Source organism: Muscardinus avellanarius (assembly GCF_963383645.1).
Source record: "Muscardinus avellanarius genome assembly, chromosome: 18".
Classification (NCBI taxonomy): domain Eukaryota; kingdom Metazoa; phylum Chordata; class Mammalia; order Rodentia; family Gliridae; genus Muscardinus; species Muscardinus avellanarius.
Window position 1 is genome coordinate 8,200,164 of NC_137804.1, and position 6,700 is coordinate 8,206,863.

The following is a 6,700-nucleotide window of genomic DNA, read 5'->3' on the forward strand; positions in this document are numbered from 1 at the left end:
TAAAAAGAACATTAAAGCCGGGCATGGTAGCGCATGCTTGTAATTCCAGCATTTGGGAGGCTGAGACAGGTGGATCACAGTTTGCAGGCAGCCTCAGCTACTTAGGCCCTTGCAACTCAATGAGACCCTGTTTCAAAATAAAGAATAAAAAATAGGGCTGGGAGTGCCATTCAGAGGTATAATGCCCCCCTGGGTTGCAACCTCCAGTACCAAAAGAAAAGAAAAAAAAAGAACATTAGCACAGAAGATGAGGGGAGCTCAAACTTTCCTTCTCTTTAAAACCATCTAATATGCCAATTTGCCTGGTGTGGTGGTGAACGCTTGTAATCCCCCTACCCTCCACTGGGCCAGTAGCCCGGAGGTAGAAGGGTTTCCAGGAACCCCAATACCACCAAAATAAATAAATTAATTAAACCATCTAATTTAAGCCAGGCACAGGGACACCTGTAATCCCAGTACTTGGAAATAGGTGGATCGAAGGTTAAAGGCCAGGCTCAGGAACTTAGTGAGACCCTGTTTCAAATAAGTAAGATCCGGGGATTTAACTTATAGGTAGAACACCTTCAATCCCTAGTGAAAACAAATCAAATGTTAATAGAGAAAAATTAAGTTACAGACAAGAGAAGGAAAAGACCCACTATCCAACTCATCCAGAGACAACTGCTGTTAATACTTCTGTATACAAAGCCTTCTTTATTTGAATGGAAGGTCTTTCTTTTTAAGCATGGTAATCATTAAATAAACAAATCCCCAGTACCAAAACATAAGCAAATGTCCTCCAAATTAGTATGCAAGAACATTAACATAAAAAGAACATTAATATAAACTATATTCCTGTTAGAGCACTCTCCAAAACCCCAAAACTGATCTACTCTGAGCAATGTTAAAGATTATCAGGCATAGCTGAATTCCATCACTCTATTCACTATTGTAAATTAATCTCTCAAATTGCCCAATCTCTTTTGCCCATCATATGTACATGCTGAGCTCATCTCCAGTACAAGCAGAGAATACAACAGAAGTGAGCTGTCTGTCCCCACCACACTGCCCTGCATCTTAAGACCAGATATCATCATCATCACCCTAGTTTTTTTGTTTTTTTGTGGTCCTAGAGAGGGAACCCAGGGGCATTCTACCTCCAAGTTACTTACTCAGCCGTATTTTTTTTTAACTCTTTATTTTTTATGGTACTGAGGGTAGAACCCAGGGGCTTTTCTACCTCCGGGCAATACTCCCAGACCTATTTTTTATACTTTATTTGGAAATAGGGTCTGAGTTGTTGTCAGCCTCACTAAGTAGCTGAGGCTGGCTTCAAACCTGCGTGATCCTCCTGTCCCTGCCTCCCAAGTTCTGAAATTACAAGCGTGTGCCACCACGCCCAGCTCACTCTTTATTTTGAAACAGGATCTAAGTTTCAGAGGGCCGCACTAAGTAGCTGAGGCCAGTAGCAAACCTGCATGCGATCCTCCTTTCTCAGCCTTCCAAGTACTGGAATTACAAGTGTGTGCCACCATGCCTGACTTCACAGTACTTCTTTTGCAGGTAACTGAGTTAAATAAATGCCTTACATACATTTAGCTCACTTCATCCTAAACCTATAAAGGGTATACTATTTTTATTGCCACTGTACAAATGAAGAAACCTAAGGTCACAGCTAGTGAAATTTCAAGTGTCAAAAGGCTAACAAAGCCCCTGCTTTTTAAATCAGATGTGTACAAGATACCACAAAGAACTCAGACCAAAGGATAAAAAGGTTGAGAAACAGATTTTGACTCAGTAAACTAGTAAGTGGATCTGCCTAGCAATAGATAGTGTTAGCAATGTGGGGGTGGAGCTACTCAAGAGTCCCGATGATTGCGTGTAAGCAGTACTCAAACTGGATACAAGAAATCACTGTTCTTTTGTGTTTTTCCCCTCCAGTTTTATTTTCTCCAATTTAGGACAGATTTCCAGTGTCTCCACCCCTTCAATATTAAGGACCAAACCCAGGGGCACTCTACAACCAAGCTACACTCAGCCCTTTTTATCTTTTTTTTGCGAGTATGGGGATAGAACCCGGGGGCATTTGACCTCCGAGCCACACCCCCTTGCCCTATTTTTTTTTGGGGGGGGTGGTAATGGGGTTTCTGGAAGCCCTTCTACCTCCAGGCTACTACACTCCCAGACCTATTTTATACTTTATTTGAAAACAGGGTCTCTTGAACCAGCGCGCTGGCTTCGAACCTGCACACGCTGGCTTCGAACCTGCGCGATCCTGTCTCTGCCTCCCAAGCACAAGCCTGCACAAGCCTGCGCCACCACGCCCCGCCCCTGCCCTCTTTTTATTCTTTTATTTTGAAACAGGGTCTCACTAAGTTGCAGAGGCCCTCACTAAGTAGCTGAGGCTGTCCTCGAACCACATCCTTCAGCCTCCCTCCAGAATGCTGGGATTACAGCATGCACCACCACGCCCAGCCTCAACCCTTTTTATCTGAAGACAGTGTCTGGCTAAATTCCCAAGACTGGTCTCAAACTTGCAATCCATCTGCCTTAACCTTCCAAGCTGCAGAGATCAGAGGTATGCACCACTGTGCCCAGCAAGACAGTTTTTTGTTTTTTGGTTTTTTTTGGTGGCACTGGTGATTAAAAAATTCTACCTCTAGGCTATCCTCCCAGCCCTATTTTATTTCCTAATTTGAAACATGGCTGTTTCACTAAATTGTAGAGGGTCTTGCTAAACCTGTAATCCTCTTGTCTCAGGCCCCTCAAGTGCTGGGATTAAAGGTGTGTATCACTATGATTGGCTTTAACTTTTTTTTTTTTTTTTTTTTTTTTGAGGTACTAGGGATGGAACCCAGGGGCATTCTACCTCCAAGCTATACACCCAGCCCTATTTTTTTATTCCTTATTTTGAAACTGTCTCACTGAGTTGCAAAGGGCCTCACTAAGTAGCTGAGGCTGTCCTTGAACCGAGATCCTCCTGTCTCAGCCTCCCGAATGCTAGGATTCCAAGTTTGTGCCCCCACACTGGCCAACTTTTTTTTTTTTTTTTTTTTTTTTTTGCAGGTCTGGGGATGGAACCCAGGGGCATTCTACCTTCCGAGCTACACCCCTGCCCTATTTTTTTTTTTTTTTTTTTGGCGGGTCTGGGGATGGAACCCAGGGGCATTCTACCTCCGAGCTATACCCCCTGTCCTATTTTTTATTCTTTATTTTGAAACCGGGTCTCACTGAGTTGCAGAGGGCCTCACTAAGTAGCTGAGGCTGTCCGCGAACTGCCATCCCTCCAGTCTCAGCCTCCCGAATGCTGGGATTACAAGCGTGAGCCACCACGCCCGGCTCCTATTTTTTATTCTTTATTTTGAGCCAGGGTCTGAGTTGTGGAGGGCCTAAGTACCTGAGGCTGCCCGCGAACCTCTGGTCTCAGCCTCCCGAATGCTGGGATTACAAGCATTTGCCATCACGCCCAGCTTCGGTCAGCTTTAACTTTTATGAATGTGGTTGTACTAATTGCCAACTTGTTATACAGTTTTAATAGTTTGATTACAATTTTTAGAAATTTTCACTTTTATTTTATTTTCTTTATTGTTTCAAAATAAAGAATATAAAATAGGGCTGGGGGTATAGTTCAGAGATAGAATACCCCTGGGTTCAATTCCAAGTATCACAAAATATAATAAATTTAAAGTGATTCCAAAATGTCTGCTCAAGACCAGAATAGATGGATTTCCACCAAAGGGTTTTTGCAGCTATTTATTTTATTTATTTATTTATTTTGTAGTACTGGGGATTGAATCCAGGGGCTTTCTACCTCCAAGCTACACTCCCAGCCCTATTTTTTATTTATTTTGAAACAAGGTCTCACCAAGATGGGGAGGGCCTCATTTAGTAGCTGAGGCTGCCTGCGAACTTTGCAATCCTGTCTCAGCCTCCCAAGTACTGGGATTACAAGCATGTGCCATCACACCTGGCTTCACAGTTATTCATTAAAAAAAATTTTTTTTCTTTTTTCTTTTTTTTGGTGGTACTGGGGATTGAACCCAGGGGCATTCTACCTCTGAGATATACCTCCAGCCCTATTTTTGTGGTACTGGGGGTGGAACCCAGAGTCTTTCTACCTCCGGGCTATACTTCCAGACCTATTTTTATATTTTATTTGGAAATAGGGTCTCACTAAATTGCTGAGAGCCTCACTAAGTAGCTGAGGCTGTCTTTGAACCTGTGCAATCCTCCTGTCTCAGCCTCCCAAGCACAGGGATTACAAACCTGTGCCAACACGCCCAGCTCCAGCCCTATTTTTTTTTTTTTTTTTTTTTTGGTGGGTCTGGGAATGGAACCCAGAGAGATTTGAATTCCGAGCTACACCCCCTGCCCAATTTTTTAAATTCTTTATTGATACAGGGTCTCACTAAGTTGCAGAGGGCCTCACTAAGTAGCTGAGGCTGTCCGCGAACTGCAATCCTCCTATCTCAGCCTCCCAAATGCTGGGATTACAAGTGTGTGCCACCACTCCTGGCTTCCAGCCCTGTTTTTTATTCTTTATTTTCAAACAGGATCTCACTAAGTTGCAGAGGACTTAAGTAGCTGAGGTTGGCCACAAACCTGCAATCCTCCTGTCTCAGCCTCCCAAGTACTGGGATTACAAGCAGGCACCATGCCTGGCTTATTTATAAAATTTATGAAAATAGCCAGGGCATTTGGGAGGTGGAGAAGGAGGATCGCACAGGTTCAAAGCCAGCCTTGCTGGCTTAAGAGATCTGGGAGTGTAGCCCAGAGGCAGAAGAAGGGCTTCCAGGAACCCCAATACTACCAAAAAAAAAAAAAAGAAAATATTTTTTGTACTTTACATCTACTCAAACCTCATAAAAATTTAAACCTGGCATCGACTTCCTACTCAAATAGAATATACAAGTAATAACTATTCACCAAGAGGCCAAAAATAAGACAAAAGGCTCAAAATATAATTTAGAGCTTGGGTTGACAAAAGCTAATCATGAAGCAAATGTTGGTGTTTACAATTTAGCCCTCCCTAATGAGGAAGTCCAACTGCACTTGGCAGGGTAGTAGGCAGTAGGAAGAGCTAGTCAGAAACCACCACTTGCTCACGGTTCTTACAGCCCACACTAGTGCTCCCAGAGTGAAACCTTCCAGCAGCCTGCCAGCACAACCACACGCTCAAGACCCACACCATCCTTCCCAAGAATCTTCACGAGCAAGATGTTAGCAGTTGCTGGGTGTGGTGGCACACACTTGTAATCCTAGTACTTTGGGAGGCAGAGACAAGAGGATGGCAGGTTCGCAGCCAGCCTCGGCTACTTAGTGAGGCCCTTTGCAACTTAGTGAGACCCTGTTTCAAAATTTAAAAATATAAAATTAAAAAAATAGGGTTGGGGTGTGACTTGGAGGTAGAATGCCCCTGGGTTCAGTCCATAGTACTAAAAAAAAAAAAAAAAAATGTTAGCAGCTGACAGAAAAAGCAACCTGCAGTGAAAGCATCAAGAGCAGCTCAGACAAACAGACCTTCATCTAAACCACCAATTATTTGCTCAATTGAAGAGACACTAAAGTAAACAGTAGCCTGGCCTAAATAGACTGCCAAACTAAACATAAAGAACATCATACACGAACTCCAAAGTTAGGGGACTCAATTAAAACATTTTGTTAACATATGATAACCAAAAATCACACATAGTAACTGCCTCTCATTTGAATCCAGAAAAGTAGAATTCCAAAACTAAGTCCCATTATGAAACAACAAACGTATTTAGCTTTTTTTTTTCCTTTGCTTTGTTGGCCAACTTTAAACCAACCATTTACAAGAGACTGCCTGCTTAAAACCTTCAGTTTTCCTTTTTTTTTGGAGTGGTACTGGAGATGGAACCCAGGGGCCTTCTATCTCTGGGCTACATTCCCAGACCTACTCTATATTTTACTTGGAAACAGGGTCTCACTAAGTAGCTGAGGCTGGCTTTGAACCTACATGATGCTCCTGTCTCAGCCTCCCAGCGCTGGGATTATAGCGTGCGCCACCACGCCCAGCTTCAGTTTTTCTTTTAAAACAAGAAAGTAATGAAAATAGGACAGAGCCAGGCGTGGTGCACACACTTGGTAATCCCAGCTCTCGGAGGCTAAGACAGGAGGATCTCACAGGTTCAAAGCCAGCCTCAGCTACTCAGTGAGGCTCTCAGCAATTTAGTGAGACCCTGTTTCCAAATAAAGTATAAACTAGGTCTGGGAGTATAGCTGGAGGTAGAAAAGCCCCCGAGTTCCACCCTCAGTACCAAGAGAGAAAGAGAGGAAGAAAGAGAGAGAGAGAGAGAGAGAGAGAGAGAGAGAGAGAGAAAGAAAACAGGACAGGAATAAAAGTTATCTATTTAGCCAGGCATGGTGGCACACTCTTGTAATCCCTGCGCTTGGGAAGCAGAGACAGGAGGATCATGCAGGTTCCAAGCCAGCCTCAGCTACTCAGTGAAACCCTGTTTCCAAATAAAGTATAAACTAGATCTGGGAATATAGCCTGGAGGTAGAAAAGCCCCTGGCTTCCACCCCCAGTACCACCAAAATAAACAAATAAATAAAATAAAAATAAAAATAAAAATAAAAAATTAAGTGCAGGGCGTGGTGGTGCACGCTTGTAATCCCCGCGCTTGGGAGGCAGAGACAGAAGGATCACGCAGGTTCGAAGCCAGCCTTGCTGGCTTAAGAGACCCTGTTTCCAAAT